This window comes from Talpa europaea (genome assembly GCF_964194135.1).
Source record: "Talpa europaea genome assembly, chromosome: X".
NCBI lineage: Eukaryota > Metazoa > Chordata > Mammalia > Eulipotyphla > Talpidae > Talpa > Talpa europaea.
Genome location: NC_140081.1, coordinates 79,293,018 through 79,317,235, shown reverse-complemented (window position 1 = coordinate 79,317,235; position 24,218 = coordinate 79,293,018).

The following is a 24,218-nucleotide window of genomic DNA, read 5'->3' as shown; positions in this document are numbered from 1 at the left end:
TCCTAGGTATTTACCCAAAGGACACAGAAACATCCATTCCAAAGAACACCTGCACCCCTATGTTTATAGCAGCACTGTTTACAATAGCTAAGCTTTGGAAACAGCCCAAATGCCCAAAAATAGATGACTGTATCAAGAAGATGTGGTACATATAAATACCATGGAATATTACTCAGCATTCAAAAAAGATAAACACATGCAATTTGCAGCAACATGGATGGCGCTGGAATGGATCATGCTCAGCGAAATAAGCCAGAAAGAAAAAGAAAAATACCGGATGGTCTCACTCATAGCAGGAATCTAGAAAACTTAAATAAGGGACCAGGAAAATGAATAACTATAAGAAAGTGAAAATCAAAATCAACAAAAAACTATGAACCAGAGACACTTTTTAGGGGGTGGGTGGCGGGAGGGGAGGGATTGGGGTCAGAATGGGGGGGTTGCAATTGTATGGGGAATATAAAAATAAAATTTATTATTTAAAAAAAATCCCAACTTAGTGTAGTACCCCCAACCTTTATTCTAGATAGTGAAGAGAGTGGCAAGCATTTCTCCTGAATCTGCAGGGCCTCAACTAGCCCGAAATAATCCACATGCCAAGGTGACATGTCTTGGAAAGCCTGTTCTGGACATCTTGGGGAGGTCTCTCTGACCATCTTGGGGAAGTCTGTTCTTTACTGAATAACAAATTAACATAAACTTGGTGACTTAACTAGTTTTCATTTATTATCTCACAGTTTCTGTGGATAAGACGTACTGGCATGATGTAACTGGTTTCATCATGGGCTTACCAGGTTGAAATCAATGTTCTGCTGGGTTTTTCATCTCAGCAGAAATTTGAGATCCTCTTTCAGGCTCATTCAAATTGCTTGGCCGAATTTATTCCTTGCTTTTGTGGACTGAGGTCCCAGTTTTTTTCTAGCCACCGGTTAGTCACTGAGCTCCTAAAGGTTGCCTTCCAGTCTTAGCATGTGGCTCTCTTATAACTTAGTACTTTAAAAAAATATGTATTACTTTAAAAAATATATTTTTAATGTACCATTGTTTTATAGTAATATGTTCACAGTATAGGATTTCCCCCCTCAGGTGTAGTCACTGAAGCTGTCCCACCACTGAAGCACCATTAGTCCTCCACCATATTTCTTTGGACTCTTCCCCCATAAGTACTGCCTTATCCTTCCTCGCCCAGCCCTTTTCCTCTCCCCTCCTGGATGCCTCAGATCTATAGTCAGCTTTCAAGATTTAGTTTCAATATTTTCCTTTGTCTGACCCTTTGATTTCTCTATGTTCCACATATGTGACACCATACAGTATTTATCTTTCTCCCTCTGGCTTATTTTGCTTAGCATAATCCCTTCCAGCTCCTACACATCATAGTACTCGATTCTTCAATGTCAGCAGGAGAATTTCACTCCAGTCTGTGACATGGGAGCCTGCGTTATGTAACAAACATTTCTATCTCATCACCCTTGCCATGTAAGGTAAATAATTAAGGGAGTGACTATACCATTATAGTCATAGAGCCCCTCAAACTCTAGGGATAGGATAAGACAAGACATGTACGCTAAGAAGCAGGATTATTGAGAGGCAGTGTAGAATTTTGCTAAACACAGCTCATCATGACAAATGTTGATTTCTTGCTTAATCAGAGTCTGTTACAGGTATGTGTAACTCTCCAGGGCAGCCATCCTTTCATACTTAGCAATCCTGACTACTTCAGTCTTTTGGCACAGCTGTATCTGCATGACACTTCTTCCTCAGCTGTCTTGGCAGGGGAGGAAGCACTGGAGAGATAGGAACTAGCAATTAAATATTTCCAGCCTGAAGTAATGTACACCCACTTAGATTTTATTAGCCAGTGAGAGTCAAATGACTATGCCTTATTCCAAAGAAAAGGGAAATGGAATCTTCCCACAAACCTGGAAGTAGATAATCAGATATTGGTGAACAGTAGAAATGTGAAATATGTACCACAGCATACTGATAGCAATCTCAGGCTCCTTCCTCAAAGGTGGGCCTTATATTGATATGGGATGAATTCTTTTTATTTTTAAAGAGCTTCATTAGGAAATAATTTATACATCATAAAGTTTACCCATTTAAAGTATACATTCAATAATTATTAGCATATTTACTAGCTGAGTTCCTTTTTTTGTTGTTGTTGTTGTTAAAGATTTATTTATTTATACAAGCACTGGGTACAGTCAGAAGCGCGGGAGGGTGAGAGACTTCACCAGAGACAGAGCGGGGAACAGAACAGGCAGACAGACAAAACACACTGCTGAGGGGAGCAGTGGGCATGGCAGGAAAGGTCTGCGCGCCATGTGGGACCCTCGCTGGCGGCCTGGGATCGAACCGGCGCTGCAGAGGCTGTGGGCAGCTTTGCAGCCCAGCGCTCAACCACCGGGCCACCAGGGGAGGCCCTGAGTTCTTAACCATGTAATTTTAATAAACATTTCTTAAGTATCTACTGAGTATGTAGCAATATTAAATCCCATGTAGGGAAAAAGAAAATAAATGATTTTTTTTTTTTTTACCCTGAGATGACAATCTAATTGTTAAACAGGAAGTGAGTATGTAAGAAGCCACTAGAGAACAATCTCAAGTATTTAAATATATTAAGAAATACCAAATACATGATTCCAGAATGGGAAGGAAAGTTACATTTGTTGGACATCTACTACTCAACATCCACCATACTAAATGTCTTCTGTATACTATCTCATGTAAGCTTTGTAACAATCTAATCTATTCCAGTTTTATATTTGTGGAGCTAACACTCAGAGTAATTAACTGTCTTTCTCAGTTTCACACAGCTAGAAGTTAGAGTCAGAATTAAAATTCACTTCATTCTTAATTTAAACCCAGATTTGTTATACTAGCTGATAACTAGTATACCAACCGATTAAAAAAACTAGCATTTTTTAAATTTTATTTTTATATTTCTCATACAATTGCAACCCCCTTATTGTGACCCCATTTCCTCCTTTCCCCCCCCCCCACATAGTGTGTCTCTGGTTCATAGTTGTTTGTTGATTTTGATATTTTCTTTCTTATAGTTATTCTTTTTCCTGGTCCCTTATTTAGGTTTTCTAGATTCCTGCTATGAGTGAGACCATCCGGTATTTTTCTTTTTCTTTCTGGCTTATTTTGCTGCGCATGATCCCTTCCAGCACCATCCATGTTGCTGCAAATTGCATGTGTTTATCTTTTTTGAATGCTGAGTAATATTCCATGGTTTATATGTACCACATCTTCTTGATCCAGTCATCTATTTTTGGGCATTTGGGTTGTTTCCATAGCTTAGCTATTGTAAATAGTGCCGCTATAAACATAGGGGTGCAAGTGCTCTTTGGAATTAACGTTTCTGTGTCCTTTGGGTAAATACCTAGGAGTGGAATTGCTGGATCCTGTGGAAGCTCTATGTTTAGTAGGTCCAGAAATCTCCACACAGCTCTCCATAGTGGTTGGACCAGTTTGCACTCCCACCAGCAGTGCAGGAGAGTTCCTTTCTCTCCACATCCTCACCAACATTTGTTGTTGCTAGTAAAAAAAAAAAAAAAAAAAACTAGCATTTTATACCAACAGATACAAACAGTGGAGTGAGGCTTATCTCTGAATTATGCCATTTGAGGGTAGATATTTTATGTTGGTGTCTCGGATTTTACAGTGGCATTCATTTCCCAGCCAGTTCTTTTCTTTAGAGAAAAGTGGATCATAGGAAATTGTGATTGTTCATATTCTGACAAATAGTTTTGGATTTTTGTTTGTTTAAGTAACTCAGATCACACTCTGATAAAAGAGCCAAATCCTTCTGCAATATGTTGGGATTGATTAGATGGCTCAAGTAAGCACTGACAGCCTGGTGACTGCTTCTGTATATTGACTATGATAGACAGTCTATGATAGACAGCAGGGAAAGACAACCTGTGGTTGACATAACTACTAGATGTGGAAGATGAAGAATATTTCTAGAGGAAGTTTGAACTGTGACTTGATAATGCTAAGGTAGTAGCCAGGAATGGAATTCTTAACAATTTGGGGATTAAGAAGGGTCGGAGAATGAAGCAGCATACTCTCTAGGTTGTATTAGTGAAATTCGGTATAAAATGGCAAATAGATTTTATTGCCCTAGAATAAAGTCTCTGGCAATATGGAGAATTCCAAGGAAGTGCTTAGAAGTGCTTATTACATTTTTTTACAATCCAGCAAAAAAGATGGGAATAGACTTACTAATATGCAGTGGTATGGTGGACTTCATTATGGACTGTGTAGGAAAGTACCCTGTATGTATCATATACCTTCAAGTTTCATGATCATCCTGAGAATACTTTCAGGATTGTTCCTACTAATTCAAGAAGACTTAACCTATTTAGATAGCAGGAAAAAAAGATGAGGAGAAATTTAAGCTCTCAGATATTTTGGGGGCAAATAATATTGGCTGATAGCATGTCTTATACTGAATTTAGTCTTACTGAGAGAGACAAGCCATGGTAAGACTCATATTGGGTTGTTGGTGATGGAAATAAAAGTAAGGAATTATGATCCTCACATCCAGAGAACACCTCTGTAAGACTCTCTCTTTTCCTTGTCTTTGTCTTCCCCTCCATCAAGGTAGGTATTTAATAGTAAACTGTGACTGGAAGTTTACTCTGTAGTATTAATTTCATTTTGTTACTTGATTATGGAATGCTGTGCAGATTTTGAATATATGAGTTGTTCTCTAATGTGTTCAATGGGTTCATTTGCGTGACAGCCTTTCAAGTAGCAAGCCCTTGTTGACATTATTTTGCTTTGTTTTGTAACATGAGATGTTGTGGTTAAGGATCTTGGAAATTACCTAGTAATCCATTATCAGGTGAATTTGATTTACTAGCTGATTGATTCTGGGAGGTTTATTTAACCCTTCACTCACTGCAGTGAGTGAAACAGAAGGTAAAAAAATAAAGACTTAGACAATAAAAATTCCATCCCTCACTTTTCTGAACTGAATGATCCCTTTAAGTCAAAACTAATTTAATTGTCCCAGTTTCTGTGCCATATCTGTATATCCATATTTATATATAAAGCTGTTTGTATCCTAATGTAGGTTATTCTACTTAAGAAATATTTAATTTCAGTTAGAACTATTTAATTGATTTAAGGTCATTCAATTGCCTTGAAAAGATATATGCTCTCTGTATACTTTTTGATTTTTTAAAAATTTGAAAACACTGAAATTTCCATGCTTTGCTTTACTGTTCTTTTTGATTGCTAACTCTAATTCTGTTATATAAATGGGAGAAATTGACTTACACAGAGATTGAAAAGGTGCCCGTTGCCAGTTGGTGACCAGGAAAGAAAATGAAATGTTTCCTCCAGCTAAATTCCATTTATAAGCTAGTTCCAAAAGTGAAAGAATCAATATATTTTTAAAGAGAATCAAAGAATTGAAACATATCTTTGTATCTACTTTGAAAAGGAATTTTGTGTCTGTCTATGCTGAAGTCATCAAACTGGAACTTTTAATCATTCATACACATTGCACAGATCTGTATTTACACATATAATAAAGGATAAAATGGTAACTTATTATCAGATGTTATTTTATTTGAACAGCCAGATGAGTGAGAGTCTATTTATCTTATTGAGCCTTTCTACTGATTTGCTTTCCTGTATGTGGATCTTTTGATATGCTATGTTATTTCATTTGAGCAGTTGCGGGAGAAAAGCAAACAAACAAACTTGAACCATATTTTGGCAGGTTAGTATGTAATTGCTTGGAGAGGCATTAAGATTTACAAATCGGAGGAATAATTTAATTAAATTTTGGTAATCTCTGAGAGGCAGTTGATTTCTTGGAAAGAGAATGGGGTTTGGAGTTAGAAAGTTATAGTTTCATGTCTTGACTCTTATTTACAGTGAGGAACCTTGAGAAACTTAATTGACCTGGTGGTTCTATGACTTTCAGGTTTCAGAGATACTAAAATAAAAAAGTAGTGTTGCACACTATCAAGTAATCCCAGTTTCTTATTTTACCAGGAAAAGATACAATAAAACTCATAAATTAACAGGTAATAATACACTTGGTAAAGCTATGACAAAGATACAATAAAACCCCACTATTAAAAATGTAAAGAACTGACAATTTTCTTCATCATCTATGGCAGATACTGATAGTTTCCTACACAATATCCATTCCCCCATCTTCCTAATTTATAGATATCAATTTTGTTCATGGAACCAACACACCTAGCTACAACACTACAGTCTTCTTTGTACTGAGAAATAGTCATCGCACACACTTCTGGGCCATGGCATGAAAGAGGGATTTTGCTGGGATTTCTTAGGACTTGGGTTCCTGATAATGCAGCTACTCCTTATTCCTTGTTGCTACCTTTTATTTCTTTTCCTCTTGTTTGGACTTGAGGCTGAGGGTGGAGCAACCATCTTGTGACCATGCAGTGGACATAAAGATAAAAGTTACACATTAAGAAAATCAGAGGAAAATATGAAAAGGGGCCTGGGTTCCTAATAGCATTGTGGAGCAATGTTATTAACTTCTATTACCCACCGCAAGACTTCTTATGTGAGAAAAATACTTAATTTTTAAGACTGGTATTTTCTAGGTTTTTGTTGCTGTCGCTAAAAAGTAATCCTAATGGACACATCAGCGTTTTGTAAATTAAACAATATTTTAATACTCAAGGTTTCTTATCTTTTTTTTCTTCATAAAAGAGCCTCATTATTCTCTGTATTTTTTCATATCTAGCGTCCTATCAGGGCATTTTTAGTTATGTGCCACCTTGGCTACTGCCTCTACCTTCAGCTGTGAAATTACTTAGGTTGTATATTATGTATTATATCTGCTAGATGAGTCCTACCCTACTTCTCAATATTTCTCTCAGCTGAATTATCCTCCTCAGGACTTTTCTAAATAGATGTTCCTACTGATGCTTCCAAACCTATATTCTCATTAGCCGAGAAATGATGAATATGTTGTCTGCCATTTATTCTTTGAAACTTTGCTTTTCCTTTGCCTTAGAATTTTCTAGATTTTTTGTAACTTGTCAAACTGAATGGAAGAAAGCATCCTTTTTGCTACTTCTTCCCCCGAAGCATTAGTATATGCTTTGAGAGTCGAATGCTGCTCTCTTAATTCACTGCTCCTTTGAAGCAGTCCCACGTGACTTGTATTTCAAAGAATGTTTTATTTTTGTTTTGCTGGTATTTTATTTAGATAATAAAATTTATGACTATTATGACTATTACAGCTTCATTCTCTCTCTCTTTCTTTGTCCAAAAGTTTAAAAAATATTTTGTCCAGATACATCTTTTAACGTTGAATTCTATTTTTTTAAGACATTGTAGTCTGAATTTCATTTCTTTTGATTACACTTGGGTGATGTATCTGTGTTTAATATCTAGTTTTAACTTTTATACTTAAACATGAATAGAAATAATTCATTGGTAAAAAGAGAGAGATTGTAAAAAACAGTAGAGCCTCTAAGATCTGTGGGACAACAATCGTATCAAAATGTGAGTGCCAGAAAGATAGAAGAGACAGATTTATTAAGAAAAATACAGCTTTATGAGCATAAATTATATCAACTGAATGAAATAGACAAATTCCTAGAGAGACACTAATTGCCAATACTGATTCAAAAAGAAATAGAAAATATGAACAGACTAATAAGTAAAGAAATTGAATTGGTGATTAAAATATTCCCTGAAAGAAATGCCCATGCCAAGAAGACTTCACTGGTGGACTCTATAAATAAAGGAAAAATAATACCAATTTTTCATAAACTGAGAAAATGGAAGAAAACATTCCATTATTCATTCTGTAGACACAAAAATCTTTAAAATCTTAGCAAACTGGTGAGCAGCATATAAAAAAAAAGGTTTATGCATCATGACCAGGTACAATTTATCCCAGGAAGGCAAAATTGATTTGACATCTCAAAATCAATTAATGTATTACATTGTATTAATAGAATAAAGGGCAAGAAATACATTACCATCTCAATAGAGAAAAGTCATTTAACAAAGTCCAATGCCTTTTCATCATAAAAACATTCAAACAACTAGCAGTAGGAAAATGCTTCCTCAACTTGTTAAGAAGTCTCTATGAAAAGCCCATATTTAGCATTACACATCATGGTGAAAGACTGCAGTTGGAATGATACAAGGATATATATGCTTTTGCCAGTAATCCTACATTGTACTGGCAATACTACAAATAAAATAATGCAAGAAAATAAATTAAAGGCATCCAGATTAGAAAACAAGTAGTAAAATTATCTTTATTCATAGATGTTATGCTCCTGCATATAGAAAACCCCCAAATATTAGTAGTCAGATTCAGCAATATCACAGTATAAATCAATATACAAAATCAATTGTATTTGTATATAGTAGCTACAGTCATAAAATCAAGTCAAAACAATTCCATTTACAATAACCACAAAAGAATGAAATACTTAGGAATAAATTTGACGTGACATTTCAGGTTTATGGGTTGCGAGATTCAGTACACAATACAGCACTGTCAAAATTACAGACATGAAACAGAATTGAAAGTCCAGAAACAAATCCTTACTTTTATGATCAGTGGATATTAGACAAAGGTGCTGAGGCAATAAAATGGAGAGAGGAAAAGTTTTTCAGTGAATAATGCTGGAATATACAAAAGCATAAATTTAGATCCTTTCCTTACACTATACACTAAAAGTAACTCAACATGGATAATAGATCTAAATATAAATGCTGAAATTAAGTATCAGACTTAAATACTCACTAATCTTGGTTTCACCAAAAGTTTTGTTTGATACAACACCAAATCATGGTCTGTAACATTTTTTAAAAATCATGTTATACTTCATAAATTAGGCTTAACGAAAGTCTAAAAAAATCATAAATTAGACTTCAAAATCAAAAATTTTTCTTCTTCAAAAGAAACAAGAAAGTGAAAAGATCAGTAAAAACTAGTTTAAAAAACTTGCATTGGTAAGAAGAGACAATGAAATTATATAGTTTATGTAAAGAAATCTTACCACTCAATATAAACAAATCAATAAAAATGGACTAATGATTTGAATAGATATTTTAGTAAGACGACAAATTAATGGCTAATAATCACATAAAATGATGCTTGATATCACTAGTTATTAGAAAACAGCAAAGTAAAACCAAAATGAGATACCACTTTAGACCCAATAAAATAGCTATAATAAAAAAGGAATATAAAACTATGAGTTATAGAGATATGGAGAAACTGAATTCCTCATATATTATTAGTGGGAAGGTAAAATGGTAAATCCATTTTTGAAAACAGGTTGGTAGTTCCTTAAAAAGTGACACATTCAAAAAAGATAAACACATGCAATTTGCAGCAACATGGATGGCGCTGGAATGGATCATGCTCAGCGAAATAAGCCAGAAAGAAAAAGAAAAATACCGGATGGTCTCACTCATAGAAGAAATCTAGAAAACTTAAATAAGGGACCAGGAAAATGAATAACTATAAGAAAGTGAAAATCAAAATCAACAAACAACTATGAACCAGAGACACTCTATGGGGGGTGGGGGGTGGGGAGGGGAGGGATTGGGGTCAAAATATGGGGGTTGCAAATGTATGGGGAATATAAAAATAAAATTTATTTAAAGAAAAAGAAAAAGTGACACATAAACGTACAACCTAGTAACTCTGTACTTAGGTATCCATGCGAGGTAAACAGATAAAGAAATAATAGACAATATTCTTTATTCCATATATATAGATATATGCAAATATTGGACTAAGGTGCAGTGGAACAAAATGCGTATAGTAAAGGTATTATATAAATGTATACAGAATTATGTACAAAAATTTTCATAGCATCATTATTCATAATGACCTTGAAATGGACACAATTATGTTCTTCAACTGGTGGTGTAACCATATAATGAATATTAATCTTTAATGAAAGGGAAAGAAATACTGATAGATGCTATAACATAGACAGACCTTAGAAGCAGCTTGTAAAAAATAAAATACAAAAGACCAAATATAATGTTTCTATTTATATAAAATGTCAAGGCAGGGAAAATTTACAAAGAAAGCAGATCAGTGGCTGTCAGGGTGGAGATAAGTACAGTATTTTTTTTGTGTGTTTGTGTTGTTTTTTTTTTTGAGGTACTGTATAGTATAGTGTATCCCCTTTAGATGTTTTCTATACTGTTCAATACATCCAATAGTCCACTGTTGTCCATTGTGCCCACTCCCCACTTTGTTCTCAACCCTCCTTCTTCCCCTCCTGTCACCTCAGTTCTTATAGACAGCTTTCTAGGGTTTGTTGTTAGTTTGGCTCTATCTAATCCTTTGTTTTCTCTATATTCCATATATAAGTGACACCATCCAATATTTGTCTCTCATTTTATTTTTCTTAGCATTATCCCTTTCAGCTCCGTTTTTGTTGCCACAAATGACAGTAGTTTATCTATTTCATAGCTGAGCAGTATTCCGTTGTGTATATATATACCACGTCTTCCTGATCCTCACATCTCTACTTGGACACTTAGGTCATTTCTGTAGCTTGGCTATTGTAAATAGTGTTACAATGAACATGGGAATGCATATTTCCCTTTGAATTAGTGTTTTTGTATTGTTTTTGCATTCTTAGAGTAGATACCTAGGAGTGGAATTGTTAGGTGTATGGTAGATACATTTTTAATCTTTTGAGATACCTCCATACTGTTTTTGATACTATTTTCCCAAAAAGAGTATAAGAGGGTGCCACTTTCTGCACATCCTTTTCAGCACTTGATAATTCTGGTCTATTTGATATGGGCCATTCTTACACATGAGAGGAGGTATCTCATTTTAATTTTGATTTCATTTCTCTGACAATAAGTGATGATAAACTTCTTCATGTACTCATTGGCTATCTGTGTAACTTCCTTGGAGAAGTGCCTATTTAGGTCTTTTGACCATTTTTTGATTGGATTATTTGTTTTCTGTTTGCTGATTTGTATGAGTCTTTTGTAGATCTTTGATATCATCTGTGTCAGATGTATGATGTGAAACTATTTTCTGCCATTCACTAGGGTATCTTTTTGCTTTAATGATAATTTCCTGTGTTGTGTAGAAGCTTTTTAGTCTGGTGTATTCCCAGTTGTTTATAGTCTCTTTTATTTCAGTATATAGTTTTTGCACATATTTTGTCAAATTTACTACTAAGTGTGTCATGTTGATTCAATTGTAAGTGATATGTTTTTGTTTTGACTTAGTATTATTCATTGCTTGTATAAAATCAAATAATTTTTTTGTTGACCTGAAGTCAATTAATTTTGCTCAACTTTCTTTGGAATTATTATACTTTTTTTTAGATTCTGTAGGATATTATATATAGATAAATATGTTGTGTGGCGATATAAAGAGTTTTGCTTCTTCCTTTCCAATATGGATGCATTTATTTCTTTTTCATGTTTTATTTCATTGGCTAGAAATTCCAGTACAACATGAAGTGTTGAAAGTGGACATTCTTTCGTGTTATCTGATCTTAGGAGAACAGCAGTCTTCTGAAATTATATATGATGTTTGTTGTAGGTATTTTGTCAAGTTATGTGGTTGAGGAAAGTTACTTTTTATTACTAATTTACTGATAGTTTTTATCATGAAATGGTGATAGTTTTGTTTTTTTTCTGGAAATGTATACATAAAATTGGTAATTTATCTTCCCTAAATATTGGTCAGAGTTACTAATTATTCTATTTATTCAGTTGTTTGGAAATTAAGTAACATGCTTCTAAATAATGCACAGACCAAAAGAAAAAATACTAAAATAATTGAAATGATTTTTTACTCAATGAAAATGAAACATACGTAATTTTATAGGATGCAACTAAAGGATTATTTAAAGGGAAATGTGCATCATTATAAATACTTATATTAGAAAGGAAAGAAAGGTCTCAAATCAATAACCTCAAAGTCCACCTTAAGAAAGTAGAGAAGAATAACTAATTAGATAACATAAAATATTGCTGTATTGGTAAAGCAATACTTTAGTGGTAAATCCCACCCCACTCAAAAAATGGATATTGTTTTATATCACACAGGTACAATTATGAAAATCTGCATATTAACACTTAACCATATTCAGTTGTTGCCATTGTCCTACAAATGTTCAGGACTCACTCAAAGATGACCTATTGCATATAGCTGTATGTGTCTTAAGTCTCGGTTAATACGGAACAGTGTATTTCAGATTTAAATGAAGTTTTATAAAGGTATAAACTGAAGTTCCATAGAAAGGATAAGTTATTGGTCAACATCACAGTTGATATAAGTGCTAGGGTAAGGGTTCTTTTTCTAGTGGTATTTGTCTACTAAATATATTGCCCCAATCTGTTGTGTGTGTGCAATTGAATGTGTTCTATAGGTTTCTTACCTATGTGACCAATAAAAACTATTATATCTTGTTACATCACCTAATGCAATGCAGTAAAGATAGTAGTCGTTTGCTTGTCCACGTTTGACTCTAGGTTAATAAAATGACCTACATGTTTGCAATATGACCAGAATTTAATTAGAACTCTTTTCATGTGTTGGCCAGTGACAGCTTCCTCTACTTTGATTTTAATGTACAGGAAAATATTCTTGGTAAAATAACATATGTTTCAAAATAATTTGCTAACAAAAGGAACATTGATGTTATGCCCTTTTACCTGACATAAACTAAATCATACTTTATCAAAGAAAAACTGCTTTAAGGAATTTACCTGAGTGAGAAATTGTCCTTGTGAGTTTTAGAGTTGTGATTTCATTGACATTTCAGGTGTTATTTTTTGAGATTAACTTGACTTTTCTATTATTGAAATGAAGAATTTTTCCCCCCACCTGAGTAATGGAATGGGCAAAAGATGTTTGAAATTAAGTGGTCATAAGCAATTTATTATTGAGAAAGAAAAATAAAGTCTTTAAAGAACTTCAATTCATTCTTTCATAGAAGAACATAATCCATGCAAATTCCAACTTTCTTGCAATTCAAGTAAGTTCTACAATAGAGGAATAAACCTCTTAACAAGATTGAATTTGCTATTGTGCATGTTACAAGCTGAACAAACAGAGATTGGGGAAGGCTCTGTTCATTCATGTGCCTCCTTTAAAAAACAAATACAAGTTTAATATAAATGGAAATGAGGGCAACATTAGTATGAACACAAATCTTGATCCATTGTAACCTAATAATGAAAACCATACTTTTTTGAGGCTGGATAAATGGATAACGTCATACATTTTAGAATCGAATTCATCGCTGTTTTGTTAAAATTTTCTTCTTTTCTGAAATTTACTTTGCATCATGGGATAACAAATTCTTGCAGAGAAAATCTTGAATACTTATATGCAAAATTAAATAGGGTGATTAGAAATAATGATGCAAAAATGTACAAAGATTATAGAACAAAACATAAAGACCAGTTTTATAAAATTCTATCTTTATAATCTTTATACTATCAAAATACCATAGCTAATGGTTGTACTCAAGCACTCAAACATTTGTCCTGCTACAAAGGTGTGATCATAGCAACAACATTATAGAGGGCTTTGTGTGTGTGCGTGTGTGTGTGTTTGTGAGCAAGTAGGACTGAAATACTACCATTAATTTGGGAAATGATAATTTCTGAAGTCAAGAGATGTGGTTTGTTTCTTACTCCAAAGGAAGAACGTCATATAACTCTGTATCTTATTAACAACTTTTAAAAAAGTATCAGTCAAAAATTAACTTCTGATTTGTAAAAAGTAAAATTTTTATTGCAAAAAGTGATGTTCCTTTGTGTAACCCATAAATAACTTAGATTAAGACATTTAAAATATCGGGACCTCCCTGGTGGTGCAGGTGGTTGAGCGCAGCGCTGTGAAGCTGTCCACAGTCTCTGCAGTGCTGGTTTGATCCCCGCCAGCCTCGGAGCAACCCACATGGTGAACAGACCTCTTCTGTCTCGCCCACTGCTCCCCTCAGCAGTGTATTTCATCAGTCTGCCTGTTCTGTTCCCGCCTCTGTCTCTGGTGAATCCCCTCACCCTCCTGCGCCTTTGCCTGTACCCTTGTTCTTGTATAAATAAATAAATAAATGAATGAATGAATGAATGAATAAATAAATAAATCTTTTTTAAAAAAGACATTTAAAATATAAATGTGCTTCAGCTTTCTGATTTGACTGTATAGGGAGTCTTTGGAAATGACTTGGGTTGGAACATGTGAATAATCTAAAATGTAAGCATTGTGGATTTGTTAAATGTGTTTGTTTATCGTGTAGGCAGTACCTCTCAGTGGATTATTGTGAAGATTAGATGAAATAATTTATGTAAAATATCCAGCACAGTGCTTGTGAAGCCAGAACTTCAGATTTCAAAAGTGCTAACTTCCTTGGAGTGGAAAGGTTTCCCTTGTGACTCAAGCCAAATGCATATAATCACAATATGCATTTATGAGGGAGGGTAGCCCACAATATAAGCATATAATTTGATTGATAATCAAAGGAGATAGGTTAAGAATCTCTTGATAAGGCGCAGGAGACTGGCAAGATAGAGGGGAGGGCCTGGTTTCAAGAGTCCCTTGCAGCTGTCTTTCTGCAGGGAGGGAAGGCCGCTTCTCAATGAAGAAATCCCTGACAGTTTTCACCAAAACCTGAAGACTTCAGGACTACCAGTGTGAAGTCCATAAGTGTCAAAAATTAGTTTAAATTCAGTGCCTATATTTATATCACCTTCAGAGGCAATTTTCAGGACCACCTGTCAATTTTATTTTAGGGAGAGCATTTCGGCACAGCCAAGTTTTTATCTTTCCTTGCTTCTCACATGTCTGTTTATCAGTGTCTTGATAAACAAGTGGTTACTTTTTTAATTAATAACTTGAGTGGCACTATCTCAATTGCCCCCATGTCTCAATCAGTCAGGGTCATTACAATGTCATACATATGACATCTTGTTACTATTATTTTGCTAAAAGGGCAGGCAAATTTTTTTCCTAATTTTCCTTTTTCTTAGATTTAAACTCAATAGATAATTTTGCATTATATTAAAAATCATACCATAATACTTACTTTTAAAAAACAGAAATAAATTTAAAACATCTCAAAATTATACATGGTTTTATTAAGTGTGAGGTATTTTTTTTCTTATCTATATATACCTCATCTAATTTTTAGCACATTATGTATGTTAATATACACTGGAGAAATATTTAATAGTCTGGGGAAACTATATTAATTATGATAGGGTTTGTTGTTCTAAACTAGTATAGTAATTCATGAGATGATAGCACTTTATGATGAAAGAGGTATATATTGAATGCTGAAGGAATAGTGTTCCCTGTAGGAATATATGAATTGATACGAACTAGAAAAGTTGTTTCATGACTTTAAAAATTCTAATAGGATGTTCAAAATGCTTGTCAGATACTGTATTATATGCCATATTTCTAAGTTTTAGAAAAAGTATTGTATACTCTTATTTGTATGTTCTAAATTATTTATTTTTGCCTTGAATCTTTCTCCAATGATTTGAAATAATTTAGTCAATACTTTTCCTATTGGGATCAAACAGACATGTCCACTAAAAGTGGCCTATGAAGAAATAAACTCCTTATATAATTTGTCCGAGGAAAGAATTTTGGCAAATTAATTGTCCATCCTAGTATTCACAAATTTGTTACAAGTTTCTCATTAATTGGTTTTTACAATGTATGTAATTGTGTTTGTAAAATTTACTTAGAAAAATTCCTAAGTTGACTTCTCCAGAATATTATACTTAAAGTAATGTTTGTTTAATCACAATGCATTTTCTAAATGTATTGATGAATTTGCTAAAACCATTAGTAACCTAATAGTTACATACTTTTTTCAGACATTTCTACAAATCAGAGTACCAAAACACCTCTAGCCTAACTTTATCATTCTTTTTTTTTAAGATTTATTTATTTTTATAGAAGAGCTGGGGCACAGGCCAGAGGCGCAGGAGGGTGAGAGGATTCACCAGAGACAGAGCAGGGAGCAGAACAGGCAGACGACAGAAATACACTGCTGAGGGGGAGGAGAGCAGCGGGTGTCACATGAGAGGTCTGCTGTGCCATGTGGGATTCTCGCTGGCCAGCGGGGATCAAACCTGCACTGCAGAGGCCACAGACAGCTTCACAGCACGGCACTCAACCTACTGCTCCACCAGGGAGGCCCCAACTTTATCATTCTTTATTCTTTATTTTAGTTTACATATTATCCTTTTCTTCATCTTTATTTGTGCCACATGGCATTTAAAGATAACCCATTGATTTATCAAGTACTAGTTGAGGGATTTTATTTCTGACATTAAGGTGTTAACTTTTTGCAGGGTAGAGCTTCTGTATTTATTTGAGTTGATCATTAGTTTACTCTAAAAATCTCAAGGAAGATTATCAAGGAATTGATTAACTCAATTAGACTGGGAATTCCTGACTGCTGTGTTGCTTGCTAGGAACCATAATAAAACAATTAGGATTAATTAAAAATTAGCCAGATTGATTAGAATATATGAATTAGTACGTGGTTATCATAGCTAATATTCTGATTTTGCCAGCGAGTGTTCTCTCTCTCTCAACCCATGCCCTCATGATACAACTTGACAATTTCAAGCTGAAGCTATGATACTACCACATACATTTCCTAATGGACTTTTCTGGTGCTCATGTTCTCTGCTTTGCCTTAGGGGCTGAAATAGTGGTCCTTTTTGTGCTCCTTACTACCTGAGATAAATTTCAACGCTACAACAAGGCACTTTGGTAACTTGTTTTCATTAGACTGTGGAGAAATGTTCATGCACCAGTAAGTTCGAACTTCATTTAGAATGTAAGCAGGCTACCAAAAACAACTTTAAAAAAAAAAAAAAACTCAAGTAAAAACAAACAAACAAGAAATCACTCTAAACAAAAGACAAATACCAAATTTCCACATATATGTGGAAAATAGAGAAACGAAGCAAAGGGTCAAGTAAAGCCCAATTAATAAGAAACCCAAGAAATCTGACTATAAAACTGACCCTGCCAGAGAAGGGGAAGGGAAGGATGAGAACGACGTCGGAAGGTAGCATAACAGAGTATGGTGGTGGTCTGTGGGTGTTTTGGTGATGGGTGTGGTGTGCTAACAACACCTAAAAGGTGAGATACTAGGGCCTCCCTGCTGGTGCAAGGGGTTAAGCACTGTACTATGAAGCTATCCGCAGCCTCTGCAGCACGAGTTCGATCCCTGGCCGGCCAGGGAGCTACCCACATGGTGCAGCAGACCTCTCCTGTGTCGCCCGCTGCTCTCCTCAGCAGTGTATTTCAGTCAGTCTGCCTGTTCTGCTCCCTACTCTGTCTCTGGTGAATCCTCTCACAACCCATACCTCTGGCCTGTACCCCAGTTCTTGTATGCATAAATAAATCTTAAAAGAAAAAAAGCAAAGGTGAGAAACTATACCTCTAAAACATGAAGTGTAAAGCAATGTTACCTGAAAAAGAAAAAAAAAATCAGTGGTGTCTATACAACAGAAATAAACAATCTAAAATGGAAATTAAGAAAGCAATAGTACATTTTTTTTACTAGTTATAATGTATGCTGTAGTGAAACATCCAGATTCCTGCTCACTTTAAGACTTGGTTTCATTCACCCAGTTGCATTGTACTCAGCTTAAAGGAGTTGCTTCCCCTAAGGCAGCACTATTTCCCTGGGAGCATCCTGCATCCAGTGACTTGTTGATGAAGGAGATAAAAAGGTTGGGTAACCTTGTCTCTATTTGGGGCAGCTGGTTTAGGATCATCCCAGCTACAAATAGGCTAAATATAATTTTCATTTATTATATATTTTCTATGGTAATTAAGAATTTTTAAGCAATGGATTTGTTGAAAATAATCATTATTTTCAATGATTACAATCTCTTTGTAATCCATACTGCCTATTATACATTACTTAAGCACACTGTAGTAAAAGAATTTGGAATAAAGTTCCTTGTGTTATAACAAAGGGCTCTTGAGGATGCACATTGTACATTTCCACTAATAAGGATTTAATCAACCCTTAAACATTTTTTTCCTGCTTATTATAACATCAAGCAACCTGCGAGAAATGCCAAGAAGAATAGGAAATGTTGGTTGAATTTTCATCAGCTAGCCTGACAGTTGGAAAGTTGATAGCTTACCTCAAGTGACATCTGTAAAATGAAAGCAAAATTAATTAGAAATCTTAACTTCTGGAAGGTAGACAAACATGTCTTTTCTTATCTTGTCTCTTTGACAACCATCTGCCTTCTGTATATGAACATCGAATAGAAGAAAATAGTATTTAAAACTAAAATTATACACACATGCATGCACAACACACCATGAAAAGAGAAGCTAATTAGGACACACTTGCTTTGTTTGTATATTTTGAAAAGTATTAATGCTAGAAATGGAAAAAATCTTATTATTGACCAAAAATCAATGGTAGAGAATACTGAAATTGTTGTTATCCTGCATAACTAATTATTCCTTAGTGGCATTTAATTACCTGGCAGAAGAAATTATGTATCTTCACATTAATTTAAGAAGAAATTGTTATTAAAAAGTAACTTGTATTCTGTTTCCCAGAATGGAAATAGCTTTCAATTCCCTCTGCTTATATAGATAATAGATTCTTATTATAAAAAAAAATTGGTTATAGAAAAAACATAAATATTAAGCTAAAATTTACTTGTAGAATTAATCAGTGTTCACTGTTTTGTGTCTGTCCTTTCACGGATATGTGTTATGTATCTGTACACAAGTAATTTATACATAATGAGTAGTGCTACATTTGCTGTGTTTATATATTTCTGTATGCAAAAAGTCGTAAACATCTTTCCTTGTAAATAAATATAGACCTAAAATCTAATTTTAAATGGCTGCATACTTTCCCATTATATGGCCATATCAGATTTTATTCAAATGATCCCCAAGTAAAGGACTTGCAGATTGTGCTAGTTTTTATTTAATGTATAAGAAACTTCATTAAATATAGTAAGATAAACATAGAGATGATAGATAGATAGATAGATAGATAGATAGATAGATAGATAGATGTGCATTTATTTGCTTATCTCCTTAGAGCACTGATTTCTTTAGAATACTTTATCACACTGGAATTTTGGGGTCAAAGGGTATTAGTACTAAATGTAGTACTACTCATTTTTTTTAACTAAAAGCAGCTTGCATTCAGCTATCAATTCATTCATTTTCTTTACAGTTCTTTTATGTAAAAATTAGTTGTAGAGAAATGTATGAGTCCAAAGTGTAGAATGCTATCAGCTTTGACAAGTGTATATACCTATGTAATTCATATCTTTACAAAGACATAGAACATTTCCCTCATTGTAGAAAGTTTCCTCATTCACCATTACAGTCAAAAATGTCCTTTAGGTTGAATTGGTATAGTGGTACGTTCTGTATTTCCTAACTCAGCTTCTGATTGGTTGTTTAGCCATTATGGAAAAGTGAATATGGTAAGTTCCAACTACTGTTGTATGGTCAGTTGAATGTCTACCTATATCATCTTGCCCCAGGCATTGGTGAGTATTAGATTCTCAACAGCTTTCATGAATAGCACCCAGTGCATTTTCCTATATGATATTCAAGTTAGGTGCAACAGACCAGTTACTTAGGCAAATTCCATATAAGTTAGAACATTACTCTGCTCCCTCTAGTTTGGAAGAGAGAACTGGAAACTGGGATCTTGTCTTCTCCATATCAAGAACATGCCACACAGGATAGGGATTTGGGGAGTGGTGAGTAAAATACCAAGAAATTTTCTACCATTTGAATTCTGTTTTTTCTTGATTAGGCATTTGCTTGGTAGCTGTAGGCCTCTGATTGTTTTCTAGAGCTCCTATAAAGTTACCATAGTCATTCTCTAGGTTATTTTGTTTTGTTTTGTTTTTAATGTTTCCATGGGTATATGAGGATCTGGAATCTCCTAGTCCGCTATTTGGCTGATGTCACCTTTGAATCACTAATGTTTAAACACCCTCAAAATGATTAGAAATATTAAGTGCAATGATTATGATTTGATTACATTTTAATTATTTAAAATATGTTTTTGAATCTGTTGAACTCGAGAAACATCATTATCAATGTCAGTCCATTAACATCAGCATGCTCTTTGGTTTTTTAAAATTGCTGTTTCTCACTCAATCACAGTCAGGTGAATTATTGTTAATCCACAAATCATTCTACCAAGTTCTTACAAACCTCAGAACATCTATAGTCATATAACCAAATAGACTAAATCAATTTGTCTCCTAAACTGTACCACTTACTAGGACACACGCACCATAAATTTACCATCCAGGTTCACAATCAAGAATGTGTATATCTCTCTTCATACTTCAACCAACTCTTTTCTAGAAATAATTCACATATATTCTATGTTCCCAATTTTGTCATGCCTGCAAGGAACTCAGTATTTTATACTACCTCCCAAATTCCATAAGGGATTTCATATCCCTGTTTTCTAGTTCAGTTAGGAATCTTTCACTGGGAGTAATTTTTTTTAAAGATTTTTTTATTTATACAAGTGATGGGGTACAGGCCAGATGCATGGGAGGGTGAGAGGATTCACCAGAGCCAGAGCGGGAAGCAGAACAGGCAGACTGACTGAAACACACTGCTGAGGGGAGCAGTAGGAGAGATAGGAGAGGTCTTCCTCGCCATGTGGGATTCTCGCCGGCCGGCCGGGATGGAACCCGCGCTGTAGAGGCTGCAAACAGCTTCACAGTGCGGCACTCAACCATCTGTGCCAACAGGGAGGACCTCACTGGGGGTAATTTTGCCTAGAAAATGGACAATATTATAAGAATAGATATAAAGCAAAGTTTATACATTCAAGTCAAGTCACTGAAACTCTCTTATATCTTAAACATAAGTATCATCTTAATATTGCCTTTCTGTCAACCTATGAAATGTGGCTAGTTAGACTTTGTATAATCATTTTAATTAGAGCTAATGCTGTGGATTATTCTCAATATTGGAATACTCTGTATGTTCTGAGAACATCTGTTGTACCTTATCATTAATCTCTAATCCAAGAATGAACATATTTTTCTACAAGTTTCCTGGCCAATAGCATCATATTATCTAATTGAGACCCAGTACTCAGCTTGTCAAATCTTAGTATTTTTCACTTGTGCTAGAGTGAGTTTTAGTTTGGGCTAAATTACACTATCGATTTAGTAATTTGGTTTTAATTAGTTATATTCACTTAATTGTTTCCAGGTCTATCATGACATTTAAAAATGGGGTTGTGGAAATTTATTTCACACTTTGAAGGTTTTAGTATGTCTTTTTAAAAAATTCATCGCTTCTACTCTTCAACTTTGTGTAGAAGCTTTAGTCAAATGAATGTCTTGTAATTGATTTTTACATATAGGTTTGTTTTAAAGAGTGAGTATCTTCAACAAATTTCTTCAACCAGACATAAAAACTGTTATATGCTATAGTATAAAAAGAGTCATGTCAATTATGTACAATAATCAGTTTTCTAGCTTTTTAAAAGCTACCTAGGATGAGTTTGAAGGTTAATATTATGTGAATAACTAGATAATAGTATGCCCAGATATCTGGTTAGACATTATTTCTGGGTGTGTCTGTGAGCGTGCTACCTGAAGAAATTAGCATTTGAATTAATAGACTGAGTGGAGTGTATTGCCCATCCCTTAGTCCCTGGGCATTATCTAATTCCTTGAGGACCTGAGTAGAACAAAAAATGTGGAGGAAGTGTGAATTACTTTCCTTCCTGCTAACTTAAACTGGGACACTAGTCTTCTGCTTTTGGACTGGAATTTAAACCTTCAGCTCCTGTGGCTCTCAGGCCTTTGGACTTGAATTCTAATTATACCACTGGCTTTCCTGGCTTTCCAGATTGCACATGGCAGACTTTGGGACTTCTTAGCCTTCATAACCATGCGAGCAAATTCCTCATAATATCTCTGTCTCTGCTCTCTCTATCAAATTATTATTTGTGCATATGTATGAAATTATTTATGTGTGATCATGTGTGTGTGTGTGTGTGTGTGTGTGTGTGTGTTGGGCTAGAGAGAGAGATACACTGATGGTTAGGTTAGATAAATGGATTCCTCCTTCCCTTTTTTTTTTTTTAAGATCTATGTATTTATGCATACAAGAGCTGGGGTGCAGGCCAGAGATGCAGGGGGTGAGAGGATTCACCAGAGACAGAGTAGGGAACAGAACAGGCAGATTGACTGAAATACACTGCTGAGGGGAGCAGCAAGCAAGGCAGGAGAGGTCTGCTGCAGCATGTGTGTCACCCCTGGCTGGGGATTGAACTCATGCTGCAGTGGCTATGGATACCTTCATAGTGTTGCATCTTATCCCATTGTGCCAGCAGGGAGGCTATTTTGAGTTCATTTCTCCATAGGCAGCATTTTGCTCTGAAAGCAATTAGGTTTTCTTAAAACACAAAGTTAACATGGGAAAATACTGCTGATTGAGTCTCCTTTAATTTTTTAGTGGAATAACAATGCTTCGAGGACATTTAGACAAGTGATAATGGAAAAATGTACATGTATTCACATGAAATTAAAATTGACTAAATTGAAACACACACTAAATGTCAGTCTGTTCTTCCTAAATATATTAAAATAGATTAAAGAATTTGGAGATGAATGTATTAAGCTTTTAGAAAGAGTATTGTAACCCGAGTCTCATTGTTCATTTGCCAATCAGCTGTATTTTGATTTCCTTTGGGTACTTTTATTGTACTGCTATGCAATGTTAATTAATTCACCTCCACCTGCAACTTTGCATTTACTTTTTTTCCAATTTTTATTTTCTCCTACCACCTACGCCTTTGACCCTTTCTTCTCCCCCACACCCACCCATCTGTAAACCTTAGAAATCTCACTGTGGTTATCAGTGTCAGCTAGCTTATAATTGCTTTGCTTTAAAAGAATAATCAGTTCATTTTCTTTAATTCCTTATTTTGCTCATATATGTGAAATTGTCTAATATTTGTCTTTAACTTTCTGCTTACTTTACTACATATAATTTCCTTGTGCTCCCTTCATTTTGCTGTAAATGGTAACATTTCATCTTTCCTTATTGCTGAATAGTACTCCATTGTGTGGGTATACCACGTCTTCTTTATCCAGCCCTGTATTAATGCGCATTTATGTTGTTTCTGCGTCCTAGCTATTGTAAGGCTGCAGTAAATATTGTGGAGCATATAATTTTTGGAGTTGTTTATTTCACATTCCTCAGGTAGATACGCAAATGTGGGATTACTGGATCATAAGGTATTTCCATTTTTAATTTATTAAAGGTAGGTCCAGACCTTTTCCCAAAATGTCTGTACCAGTTTATATTCGCACCAACAGTGTATTAGAGTTCCTCTTTCACATTTTCTCCAACACTTCTTGTTGAAGGTCTTTCTAATGTATACCTTCCTCACAGAAGTGAGATGACACCGCATTTTGGTTTGAATTGCATCTCCCGTATTAAAAGCCATGATGAGCATTTTTTCCCTCTATATATCCTCTTCAATAACTTGACTTTTCAAATCTGCTGCCTTTTTTTGGTGATTTATTTCTCTTACTCTCTCCTTCCTTCGCTCCCTCCCTCCCTCCCTCCCTCTTTCTTTCTCTTCTTTCTCTCTCTTTTCCCCCTCTTCCTCTCTTTCAGTCGTTACATTGGGTGAGTTCTTTATATGCCATGTCAGTTGGGTGAGGTGTGAATATCTTCTCCCAATCAGTAGGATGTCTTTTTATTCTGCTAATATTTTTTTGGATCATGTAAAAACTTCAATTTGTGGTAGTCCCAATTGTTTATTTTTGCTTTTATTTCCCTTGCTGGTCTCTATTATTGATGTCATGAAACATATCACCAATTCATTCTTCTATGTATCTTATTGTTATGGGTCTTACATCTATAATTCATTTTAAATTTATTTTTGTGCATAGAGTTAGACAGTGATCCAACTTCATTCTTTTATGTGTCCATCTGGTTTCCCCAGCACCATTTGTTAAAGAGATTCTACTTTATCATATGGCCTTGGCTTCTTTGTTATAAATTAGATATTGATTGATACATGTGTGTGTGCTTATTTCTGTGCTTTTGATTGTTATATTGATTCACCTGTCCATTTTTATGCCAATACCATATTGTTTTAATTAACTGTTATTTTATAATATAGTTAAAATCAGCTCACGTGATGCCTCCA